At 45.0% G+C, this 13,465-nt stretch overlaps 1 protein-coding gene across 4 annotated transcripts in view; it reads left to right on the forward strand.

Moving 5' to 3' along the window:
• Positions 1-13,465, forward strand: part of LOC117204639 (visual system homeobox 2-like) — a 50,625-nt gene that overhangs the window by 15,754 nt on the left and 21,406 nt on the right. The gene's annotated exons all lie outside the window — the stretch shown is intronic.

Raw genomic sequence — 13,465 nt, forward strand, 5'->3', positions numbered from 1 at the left:
GCGAAAGAGATTCTCCGGTTGAAACAGTCGAGCGGTAAATCGGAGGAACGCGCTTCCTCCGCAGTCCTTTCTTGCTTTTCCTTTCGTCACTCGTGACCGATTGTACCTATCATAGTGGCTCGAGATGCGCGTGTGTTCCCATACATCTCCTTTCATTCGAGAGACTCCAGAAGAGAAGTGGGTGGACGGTGCAGGGCTGGGGTGTCGCTAAAAACGGACAAAGAAAGAGGGTTGAACACGCGAGAGAAAGCAAGAGGAAAAGAACGTGGAGCAGAGACGAGGAGAGCCAGAACGAAGAAGAGAAAAAAGTGAGAAAGCGGAGGTGCTACGGGTGAGAAGAAGCAGATGAGAGAAAAAGGGAGGATAAAAACAGGGAGTGAGAAGGGAGTGGGAGAGAAAATGAGAGAACGAACGAGAAATGGGTGCCGAGGGCTGCCACGTCGGAGGAGGCAACAAAGATATTAATTAAGAATTAACACGCGTACTGAAACCGCCCTTAATTAGTAACAGTCAGTGCCTGGAGCAGCGGTTTGTCTGCACGAACCTGTACCACCGGCTGCAGGGTAAACATGGGGAATGAATTGTAATCAAACACACGCCACCAGATAACATACTGATTTGCGAAAATATAATTTACTTAAAATATTCTGCCGGTTAAAACGAAGAAAAAAAAAGTAGGAAGAAGAAAAATGGAAAAAGAAGAAAAAACGGGTTTCCTTCGATCGCGCGCGATCAACGAGCGTACACGATGATGGCGTTTACATGAAACGAAGTTTAGGAGCGAGGACAAAAATAGAGGTGAGCGAGCCGCGCGACGAAGGCCAAACGACATAAAGGAAAAGCCTTCAAACGGTTTTCACTCGTGTCATGAAACATTTGCTTTGATTACTAGCTGGAGCTCATTAGCACCGCAATAACGTGAAACGGGTGTACGCCCGTAAGGAAAATCTTAGAAGCTGGGCATAATACCGAAGAAGAATTTCGCTTTAAAACCCGTAAAAGGACACTTTGGATCGACTTACCGTACTCGTTCGATACGAATGCGTATATTTTCCCTCTTAGCAAAGAAGAATCCGAAGTATATCGCCAAGATTTTTCGTAGCCACGCAAATGAACGAATAGGAAATATGACTAATCAGTATCCAGCTTTCCTCCAATCGACAAACGAGTCTGTCATGTGAATATCTTCGCTCATTTGCGACAGGAAGTAATATGTCGCATTTGGAGCCCACCGGTCGAGGGCGTTTTATATACTTTGAATTTTTCTAGCGCTACTTACATATATTCAGAACGCAATTATGACCGAGCAGAATGATACCCTTTCTAATAACCGGTTAAATTCATCTTTCGGATTGAATGGCGTCGAAACTTTGAGCCGGTGAAAGGACGCTTATTTTTAATAGGAACTCGTTACACGTTCTTGCGTGGTGAATTTAGTAGTTCCCGCGGCTTTGAGAGAGCCAGAAGCGCTCACACTTTTAACAGCGCGTTCTGAATAGAGGTCATTAGCTTCGCGACGTTCCGTTCGCGATCAGTCTTAGTCCGATAGAATTTTCCTGTAACGAAAAGAATTTTTGGCTCGACGAAACAGAACAGAGAACGAGGAAGGAATTCACGACGTATGTACGAATGTACATACCTAGTGGTTGGAACCTCGACACGTAGCCGGGATCGATGCGTATACCTATTGCGTGGAGCACGTGAAATCGTGACGTCATCGACCGGAGGCCATTTTGACTCAGCTGGTCCCGACAAAAAGCAGGACGCCATGTCCTGCGAGCTTCACAATACAATGAACAACGATCTGCGTGCTCGTGTGCGCTCTACGAGCATACGGAAATTCGCCACACCGATTCACACACTCGTGTATTTTCGTGAGTGCGAGGCTCGGTAGGCTGGCACATAAAAATTTCGAACCCTTTCGTAGGGCAATGCTAGCTGAATGTACTCCTAGAGAGAAAGGAATAGAGTATCCAAAAGAATAGAGTATCACGGTGATGGGGAAGGTACGAGGAGGGAAAATAGGAAGTTGATTCGTAACTTCAGAAATATTTTGACAGAAATGGGCGTGGTGGTAGTTAGAAACTGACGACATAGCGTTTCTCTGTGACGATCAAAATTTCAACCCTTTTTCATCATGCAGCCGTCTATGTCTCTCTGTCGATTCACGAGAAAGTCTTCGGTTTCACTGGTACCACTTTAAAGCGATACAACCCGCGGACGAATAAATATTATGCGGCTGAAAAATGTGCTTTCGAGAACATCCAGGCATCCTCGACTCCTTGCGGTAGGATTGTGCCGATGAAAAAGGGTTGGGGTGTGCGGGGGTGGCGCGCGAGAGGAGAAGCCCTCTTGCTGCCGTTCGTACAGATACAGTGGCTACATTGTGGGTTTAGAGGCTCATTGTGCCACGCCAACACGGGCATTGTCGTCCTTTTTCGAGGGCCGGAGATTCACACCTTTTCACCGGTGCGATTTTCCACGATGGGCGCGTTCCATTGAGCGGAAGAGGGCGAGCCTCTGCCGTGGAAGGGATGAAAGTTCGGTAGAGGGAAAAGAGATAGACAGAGATGCAGAGAACGGATAAGAACTAATGCCAAGTAACACGGAACTGTGTAGGATTCTCGCACGAATTTATTACCCGACACGATGGGGTTACACGTGCGTCTTTCTTTCGACCGGCGTCGATGGGTCGGTTGAAGTGAGAAAGACAATGGTGGCTGTTTAAAACGGGGTGTTGAGGATGTGAGAGCTCTTCTGGATTAAATTTCTTATGGTTCTACGTTTGAAAGACAGCTTTACGAGTCTTGCCAGCGGGTTGACGCGTTCCTTCAATTAAAGAAAGACACCATCGTTGTATCGTACATTACTCGATGGTGGTGCAGAGTGCGTCATAATATAAGCGTTCGATTCCACTAGCATCGTTGTTGTAATCGATGCGCGAATCGATATCACGAGCCATCTTAGCCGCGTCGCGTTCTTTCGTCAGTGGATCCACCGGAATCCGCTAATTGCACTAATTTCAATAAATTTCCTTCGAGGAGGTGTATTTTCCGGAGTCCTTATGAATTTATAAGCAAAGAAATTTGAAAGCTTGCCAAGTCTCTCTTCTGGAAGGGACAATTAGACTCTTCTCGTCGACCTTGAGGGGAGTGAACGAGACGTTGAGGAGTTTGTCCGACCGATCGTTAAGTTACCTGGTCCCTTCCTTCGTTGACGTCCTTTGTCAAGATTAGTCAACTTCAAATAATTCCTCCATTTACCAATTCAAACTTCGCGCCATATACCGTTTCGAAGGTTAAATTTTTTAATTTGCATACCCTCCAAGCGTCTCGACCTGTTCATCTTTCATCTAACTTTTGTTTCCTATTTTGTATCTTTGCTGAGGCGTTGAACGTTTACTTCGTAATAAACGAAATTGAGTACAGCGATATTCCAACCACTTGATAAAGCAAACATGGTAAGGGGAAAAAGATAGTTCTACGGCGACTGTGAAGATAGGGCAAAGTCTTCTTAGTTCAGGAACTAAATTTAGTTCGACATGTGTGGACGTAGGTTTGTCTGGCGCCAAGGAACAAAATATGTAGTTCGGCTGCAAAAATATTAGGTTACTTCGAAAACAGTCACCAGTCAACACTTCCCTGAGACGTTACATGTGTTTCGTTCACTGTTCGTTGCTCGTGATCCAATTAAAAGAGATTCCCAGGAGTCATTGCGGAAACTTTTCAAAATCAAAGTCGTTAGTCTATTAATGCGATTACGATTGATCGTCGGATGACAAGAAGTTGGACGATTTACAGGCAACGATCGACACACAAACGTGAAATGTGACTCGCTATTGAAGATCTGTGAAGTCTGTAGCCATGGAACGATTAATTGCGCCATTGAGCGTATCGCATTGCCGGTATTATTGAATCGAGCATAGCCCGCCACTCGGAGAATAATTATGAAATCATTCACTCGTGGAACAATTTCAAGCTGTAGCTCCGCTTTTCATTTAATTCCTGATGTTTAGTCGCTCTATTTTCAAAGGGTGCTTGCACGGCATTGTTAATTCGTGTCACTAAATTGATTCGAACGAAAGCCTCCTTTACCCTCTCTCTCTCTCTCTCTCTCTCTTACCTGTTTTTAAACAGAAAATTATGCGAATTATTAAAACTGATTTAATTACAATTCACGGTTATGCATTTATTATTATGTATGCGCTTGTAAGTAAACTAAAAACGGGAAGGAAGAATTATTTTAAAATTTCCGGGCCTGACAAAAATTGATCGAAATGGTTGTAGCGAAACACGCATCGTGCCTCGATAAGTAATATTTTTGTCCAGGAGTGGTGGAACGTTGGCTTGGCGCTCTCCAATTATTAGAACCCCAAGCAGTGCTGTAACAAGTTTGCGACCCTCGCGTCTCCATCGAGCACGGATTTGGAAGGGGTTGGCTGAAAGCTCGCTTCGTGCCACTGCCACGTACATGATCGCGCGACTCTTATGAATATCATAAATTTTACGCAATGTAGCCGACAATTTCACCCGATCATCAACATAAAATCTACTGTTTCCGGACCGGCGGGTGCTCGCCCGCGTGCTGAAATGAAACCTAGTAGGACGCGCGGCTAGATTTAGAGCGGCTGCGCGAGTCGCGAACGAGTATTCCGCATGACGTCGATCTCGATCCCTTGCCTTTAGAATGGATGCGATTGTAGGCAGTTTTCAGGCGAACAATTATTCACCAGATCCGGCCACTTAGTTGGCGCGTTCTCCGTTAACGAGTGAGTTTTGTCCCATCGTGTCTGGGATTCTTTCGCGATTCTCTAATTAAAAGCTGCCGCTTGTGGCTTCGTCGTGAGCGTTTCGGGGTTTTATAACGCGCTAATAGTCGCGGCTGGAGAGGGTCGAATTAATTTGTACACATTTTTCCCGGCTCGAGGATAGTTTGTTGGCGCTGTGCTAGGAAAGAATTTATCATTATTCGCTGGAACCTGTGCGACACAGCGCGATAAGAGTTTCTCGCGCGTCTACCAAAATGTCCTTTGTTTTCCTTGGTCATCGTTGTTCGTGAAAGTAACGCGGAAACAACGGCATAGTATAGTATCGACGTTCGCATACGTCTGGGTTGGGCCAGCTTCGGGAAATTTTCCACGACGCCGCCAGCAATTTCAGCCGGTCATCGGCGTAAAGTCGATGCTCATTGTAAGCCCGGGCTGGTTCACGAGAATGCTAGCAGACAAGAGTACACCAATGGTGGGTGGACAGGAGGTGGCAGTGGGGGACTAGCTAGCGAGGGCACGAGAGAGGAGTTAATGGGGACGAACTGTAGAAGTGGCTATAGTCTAGAACCGTGTTAGGGCCAGGGCCATTAAGCTTAATGACATAATGAAGTAAATGGCTGTGCATGCCATGCCACGCCGGAGACTATAGCTTATAACCGCCGGGCCTCCACCCCCGCGCAATATACCGCGTGCCAGGAATTCCTGACTTATGCCGGCACTGCCCAGTCGAAAGGGGTAGCTAGCATGGGGTGCACCCACCCTCCCTCTTTATTCCTCTCCTCCCTCCCTCTTTCTCACGTGCGCGCTCTTCTACCGTTTCCCTGCTCCAATCGTCCTGTCTCTCTTTTAACCCTTCGACTAGCAGCGTGTGTGTCGTATCTCTCGCTAGTCAAATGTTTCTGTTCATCTATTCCCCGAAGCTCCTTCTTTACTGTTCTCGTATATTACGTAAGGGTTGCTGTGACACAAAGTTGCATCGCACACGTGCTAGAAGCGAATTTATTTCGGGAATTGCCAAGGCGTCGCCGGCCTCTCAGTCGTTGGTGTTCGTCCCGAGAGCTTCCCTCGTTTTCCGGGAGACGATTCGCTAAAAACCACGTCCTGCCGCGTCGGGGCGGTAACATCCGTGCACACCTTCTCTGTAACCCTCTTGAATTTCCTGCGAGGACTCGTAATTATGCGTTTCGTGTACCGTCCGAGCACACGACGGAAGAGGGTCGTGTATGCGTTAAGTATTTAATGTAATTTTGTGAAGGCGGACTGTAGACAGCGAGAGAGACAAGCGCGAGAGCATCCTCGGTGAAATTGCGTGACTCATCTCTCTTGTTTGCCGCCCGCTACTACTTTCCTTTCACCGGATTCGAGGCTTTTCTGCCCGCGACTTTGAAAGCTCTGCGCGAAACACTCGCGTTAATCACACGAAAGTGCCTAATGCGCTGCTTGATAGCAGCAATTTCAGTATTAATTGGACGCGTGAATGGACCACGCGCTCTCTACTCCAACGTTCACATCCAGCTTGCTAGTTTCAGTTTTTCGTTTTAAAACTATTCGCTCGGTTCGATTTAATTGTGAACAAGAAACTACGACGTGCAAAGGAAACTACGTAGTTTTGTGGAATCGATAGAAAAGACCACTTTCTATTCGGTGGACGAACAAGAAGACCTTGAACATTCTACGACGGAAGACTAGTTGCTCATGAACAGCGTAGAACAAAGTACGTTCGTGTAAGTAAAAAAACGCGTTGTTTTCGGGCAATCAACACTTTACCCATTGTCTCTAGCTGGCACCTGAATGCGTGGCCATCATAATATTCACACCATTCGTAGAGGGTCGAATTTCGAGCATGGCCACCGCGGGCTACGGAGAATGGTACGAGACGCTCGTGAAAACACGTTTCTGACCACGAGGTGTGAAGCCCTTGGAAGAAAAAGAAACGGAGGAACCGCGTGGGTTAGACGAGAGCAAAAGAGTCGAGAAGCGCTTCCAAGAAGTACGCCCACGAATTCGTTATTCTATTTTTTTCTCGTTTTTTTTTCTTCGGCCGCGTCCTATTCATTAATTATCGCCATTCAAGGGGGCCACGGTCTCCTGATTGTGAAGTCCGGGATCGATGAAACGCGTTTCGCAGTAACCGTGATTAAACCGTCGAGTTTTCATGAAATAACCTGTCGGGAACTAGTTTTACCCGAGAACTTAATTACTGCTGTATTATGCACGCTGGATGCGCGAATCGGTGGCTCGAGAAACAACGTAATTCCTGCTGCTTAAAAGAAAACTCATCTCCCTCCGTGTCACCTCCTGAACGTTAATTATACGTCTTCGTTACCATTGTCGGTCTCGAACGCTGTATCTAAAATAATTACAGCGCCCATCTTTCTCTACTATGCAACCCTGCAATTTGAATCTGTTACCAATGCTTCTCGGACAACCATTTTTTCTTTCTATTACGGAATTCTAATTTAAGCGCGTTGAAAAAATAAAGGAAGATTGAAAAAATGCGAAGAGAGACAAAACGCACGAGGCGAATCGAGTTGAAGTCTCTAGAGGGCGCGCGATCGAACCGGTCAAATTAATTCGACCCCGAAAACATCGTGAAAGCATTAGCAGCTTACCCTAAGCTACTGTCGGTCTGTTACAAGTGTTTTACAGCGTGTTACATGGTGCAGCAAAACTACCTAGCGTTGAGGGTCCCTAATCTACCGAAACATCCCGAGGGATGTATCCCAGCATCGACTGCACTCGGATACGCTCCATTCGCCCTTTCGGCTATGTAAACGACTACGTTACATGTTTCACGCGCTCGATAAATAATTCTCTATCTGATGCATTTTTCATGTTGCGTCGGTATTTCTCACTCTGTGTCCGAGGGGGTATGTGTAAGTCCCACAAATGTAAAAACGATGACTTTCCTTGGATTCCGTTGGCCTCAGTTGTCGTTACTTAGCTGATTCTTTATTTTTATGGAAATAAATCTTACTATCGATAGAGAAATCGGTGACGGAGTCATTTTGAGATTTCTATATTAACTTTATTATTATTTATAATCGGTTTCGTTATTTGCCAGTGATAAAATTACCACTGCGTATTTTGTGATGCTTTAAAAATTTGTAATAACTGTACGAATACACCTTATTATCTTTATCTTTCACACGTTGATTCCTGGGAATGATAGGTAGAGCAAAGTGAAGGGTGACGTATCAAATTGACTCGTAATATCGGATGGGATTACTACTCGATTTCACATCCTGAATTACGAATGACTAACAAACGATTGCACCTTATGAATAAACTTTCAAAGGACAATTTATTAATTAGTTGCATTTCTTTAATGATATTTAAGACAGTACATAATTACTTTCTTGATAACAATCTGTTGTTCGATAACGAGATAATCCATGAGTTTTTAATTATCCATTGTTACGGGACAGGTTCAATTTTTCCTGACAATGTTTGCGATACCAGCACGAAAACGGCGAGGAAACTAGCATTTGTTTCGTTAATCATCCAGCTGCTTTCACTAGCTCGTCTCGTATTTACGTAGTTTCGTTTATAAAATGGCAGCCAGGCCGAAACGAGGAAATCGGGCGTCTCGCGGAACGGGACCAAGAAGAAGACGACAAGAAGACGACGGGTCGTCTCATTCACACGGCGACGAGGTAATTTCTCTCGATGAATCCACGAAAGGGCATTTATCCGTTCTCCGAGCCGCGAAAAGGGGCGGAAACGAATTTTCAATTACGACGCACAAAAGACCGGGTAATTCTCTGGGTTTAAAACGACTTCGCGGTGCATAGCGAACACGCGGAAGGGAGAGCTGGAGAAAGATGGACAAGAAGAAGGGATGAACGACGATGCTATGAAAAGATTTTCAAATTAAATTTCGGGATTAGTACCCTGGTTTAATACGGACAAGTGACGACTGAAGACGTCCCAGGGGTGTGCTACGTGCTACCTTCGCTCTCCCCATGGGATAGCGTACACACGGGCCACTGTGTAACAACGTGACGACGTTTCTGACCCACCCTCCGTCTCGTAACACTTCGCGCGTTTCCATTTGCTCGATGTAAACTCGTCGTTCGGCAGCCTCCCTTTCTCTCGACCGGTTTTCACCGGATCGAGTCTTCTGTCCGGTGTCCAGTTGGATGCAATTTCAACGAATGGCGAGTCCAAAGGGCAGATGTTGACCCTATTGAAAACGTAAAACAAAGTAGATAGGAGTAAATTATGCGATTGAACGCGTGCGAAAATTTGTACAAAAATGCATTAGTATTTTCTGCTTCTTATTCTGATAATGATGAGATGAGTGACTTTCTTCAAGCAAATATTATGGCGGAATAGAAAAATCTTTGGAACACTGATATCGTTACCTACTATGACCAAAGAAAAAGAGTATCGCCTCGTACCGTCCACTTAACGGAAACGAAAGAAAAGTATATCGATGAATGGACGCCGTTGCCCGTCTATGAAACGTTAAACGCAATTTCATGGGGTTCGATCAGTGACGATAAGAGGCAGCATCAGGCAGGATTAGAATATCAATTATCGAAGAAACACAGGCCGTCGGTTTCTAAGAGGTTCTATTAGATACGAGCAGTCTGGCGCAAGCCAGCCAAGCAAGGCCACGGGTTTAAGGTCTTAACAGCTACTAAAGCAAAAGCTCCTTCTGTCTCGCTCTTAAGCACGGAAAACAAGCCGTGTTAGACGAAGGGGTGTATTGAGGGCCGCCATTGGCTATCCACGCTCCTTTATTGCCGGTTGCCTGGTAACCGGCTTGCCACCGACACACACCGATGGCAACCACCCTGCAACCACCCTGAAACCCGACAGCGCCGCGCACACCCTCGCTTAGGAACTCGCAACCACCACCACCACCAAGTATCGCCACCGTCTCTCGCCACCCTCTCCGCGATGCTCCACGAGCCAATGCATACACACGCACATTTTCTCAGCTACTCGGAACACACGCACACGTACATTCGCGTCAACCACCGTAAACGCGTGGGGATGTGCGATGGAATCTTCGTGTAATCGCCAAGAGTTGGTTGTGTGAGTGCGCGAAATAACACTGCCTGGTCTCAGCGTGTACGTACGCATGGCGTGAATATATTTAGCCAGGAAACTACCACTGTTTTCACGCGAGAGGGTGTTTCGAGAGCTGCCTCTCCGGCTGCCTCTGTGTGCACAAAGTCTGTGCTCCTGGCCGAGTAGACCGCAAAGTTTTCTCTGAAGTTGCTGGATTTCTTCCTTTTATCGGTGCTCCTGACAGCAGTTGAGGAAGATACTTTCCTGGATGATTGTGTTCCGCTGTTCGTAATCGCGGGCAGGACGTTGGGAGGAACGAAAGAAGGGGGTTGAAGTTTCTGGCTGCTGACTCTCCAAGTCGCGGCCTGTTTGATGTATGCTTTGGTCGCAGACTGCAACTTTGAAATTGATATACTTTACTACAGAAAATGAGGAAAGTTTGGAAAAAGACTTTGAGTTGCAAATTTCAAAGGAATGCTCGACATCCTGAAACTTGCGCCCAAAATATTCAGTTATTAATAATTGCGAGAGAACATAGTCTACAGACGCTATCTGTTTTCTGCAAAACTCACACTCAAATTCAGTCGTTCGATCGACCTTGTCCAATGTCATATTAAATCCAATAAAACGTTTCAGAGTGACGGTCAATTTGTTAGAACGACGACGTATACGAGCAAGCGTAATCTTGCGAGTTCTCTCATCGAGAAGATTAAAAACAATTGCTTCTGAAGTGGCTGTATGCGCAAACACGGTGTCTCCCTAGCGTAGTTCCCGAGGGAGGTCGCGACATCCCACGATATTCGAGGGCACTACGAACGGATTAGATCCAGGACAAATTAGAGGAGAGAGAAGCATCGGTCGCTGGGAAGCCGGGAATATATCAGGGTAGAGGGCAAACGTGTCCCGCTGGTCCCGTAATAGCTAACTGGATTTGATTAATCGATTTGGTTACAGCCTCCTACTTAGCCATCCTGACGCTTCCTGCCGTGTTTAATATCGATCATTCTCACGCGAGAATACGAGAATACGTCGTCATTCGCTATTTCTTTTCCACGATTGTGCGAGACGATCTAGTTAGGAGATGCAGTGCTGCGTCTCGAGCCGCAGATCTAAAATATCGTTCGACTTCTTCGTACAAAGAGAAAGAATTTTGTCTGGATTTGTTCCTTTTTTCTCGCTTAATCTCGTAGGATACGCTTGGAGAGAAAATACGAATAAACTTCAAACCCTCGATGCGATGTTATTAGCGTCAACTAGTCCGTACAAAATAATAATTGCAATTTATCGTAAGAATAATATGAAAAGATACACGGCAATTCGTACCTATGACATTTTCCATTAGTTGCGATGCAGTACATATAGCAACACCATTTTCTTCAGGTTATTAGCATCCACTTGCGTCTACGTTCTCCGACGTGCAAAGCGATTGATTCGACGGCTTGCGGTAAATAAGCATACTTAAAAAGCCGGCAGCAGGAAGCAACGCGGTGCCGGGGTGGCGTAAAGAGGCCTCTCTACAATCTTGTGAAACAATGCATCGCGCGAGCTCCATGCTCGGTGTCTTAAGCTGTGCACAGTCGAGCCTCAAATATTTATTTTCCATTCGACTCCTTCATTTTTTGCATATGCGTGCATGCAAACTCATTGGCGTTGTTCGTGGAAAATATTGCAATCAGTGGTCTGTAAAGATAGGAAAAATATTTTTTACGTTCTTTCTTCAAACTCGACGAACGAAATGGTGATCACTCTTCGGTTGTTATGCTTACCATGTTATTTTAATTATCCTTTCGCTTTAATGAAAGTGATTCTGCCCGAAGCTGGTAGTTATGCTACGAGTCCAAGTCTTTTTACAAGATTGATAGAATAAATAGAGCAAAATTTATTTGACGCTCGGCTCAGAAAAGACGCTGCTGGATGGTATAGAGAGGCGCGTGTATGGGCAAGGAAGAAATGTTGGATAAAATTAAGCCGGCATGCAAGAAATTTGCTTGAATCCACTGAATGCGCCCGACGCTTCCTCATTAAGTTCTTCGTCTTCGTGACGACACAGCAGGAATACTTTCCTTCTTATCGACCGTGCCGAGATGAGAGTAACATTGGCGATAGTTTTCGTTAAGTAACTACAAACCGAAGAATAGTTGAAAACTCGATAGTTCTAACAAGGTATATAGGTATATCGAATTAATATAATTTTCTCGGATAATTAGGTGATTCCTAACCAAGTGAAACAAAAATCTATTGGAAGGAACGACGTTGTAAACGTCGCACAATATAGTTTAGAGTAAAAAACGATACGCTTTTCATCCCTGACGTTCTCTTTTTTTCTTTTTTTTTTTTTCTTTTTTCTTTTCAGCGAACTTCGTCAATGATTATAAAGCTATTCGTTTGACTTTGGAGAAGCGTTTTGAAAAAGCGACGAAGTGCAACGCGGACGAAAGCAAGAGAGCAGAATACAGACGCCAGCACAGAAAGGAAGGATTAACAATACATTTTAAAAGCCGCCTTCGCTATTTTCGCATACCATGTGTTCTATGTCGGTCGCGTTCATGAAACTGTTTTACTCAAACTTCGTCGAAATTCCTCTCTCGCCTTCTCTTTTCCAAGCTTTCGTGGCTTTCTCGGTGCTAACACATTTGGAAAACTAGCTTTGGTTATGCTTCCTTTTTCACAAAACTAAAGAACTTTAGTTTCGCGACATCCGTAACAACTTATCCAACGCAATTCTCAGTGTTAACTTCAACCATACATTTTCAGGCTAGATTAAGTCAGCAATGAAATATCGACGCAAAGGAAAGAAAGAGAAGACTTTTCGAAGCGATATCAAAGACCACTCGCTTACCTATCCATTCGCAAGCGACACAACGAGACAAAACACGAGTTACAAATTTGCGCGTACGATCTCAAAGGAACGTTTTTTAGAACTCACGCTCGTACACATTTAAGATCGTGCCATCCTTTCATTGTTCTTTCACGCGATTCTTATTATTTCGCTTGCGATATATATACTATCGCACACGATATTGCAAATGCGTTGCTACTAATATGAACTGTGAAAACTTCGATGGAAATAATTCCATAGGAAGAAATATGAAGATAGCCGTAGTAATCGTATCTATGTAACCGTGTGACGTTAGCAATGTGTTTCGTGGATCCAATTAGTCGAAGAACACATATAATTGGAATTAAGTTCTTAATTAATAGTTAATTAGCTGCCGGTAGTAGCGTCACCAACGGCTGGCAGCAGCAGCAACAACTGTAGTAACGAGTTAGCCCCGGGGAGAGGGATTCATTGTGGAGCGGCGCGCGCGCCACGAAGCCGGTTTTCGCTCATTAATTCGAAATTAATTTATAATTGATAATTATTTTCGGGCCATGGGTCCTATCCGTTTGCCATCTCGACGAACCTTTCTAATTTCCTGCCTCTCTTGTACGTAGAAAATTGCCATTTACCTTGGAAAGCATACACGAGCTGTCGAGTCACGAGCAGTATATATTTAAATGAAAAAGGAAAAAGAAAGGTCGGAGAAATGTTTTTTTCCTTTCTTTATATCGTTGACATGCACACGCACGCGCCGTTAGCAGCACCCTCCCTAATTGGAGAACCTGGATTTTTGAGATGAAAATCCCGGTACTACGACCAGCTGGACAACAGGCTTTCCCGATATTTTTTCCCCC

The sequence above is a fragment of the Bombus bifarius genome, unplaced genomic scaffold (genome assembly GCF_011952205.1).
Source record: "Bombus bifarius isolate JDL3187 unplaced genomic scaffold, Bbif_JDL3187 scf7180000007979, whole genome shotgun sequence".
Taxonomy (NCBI): Eukaryota; Metazoa; Arthropoda; class Insecta; order Hymenoptera; family Apidae; genus Bombus; species Bombus bifarius.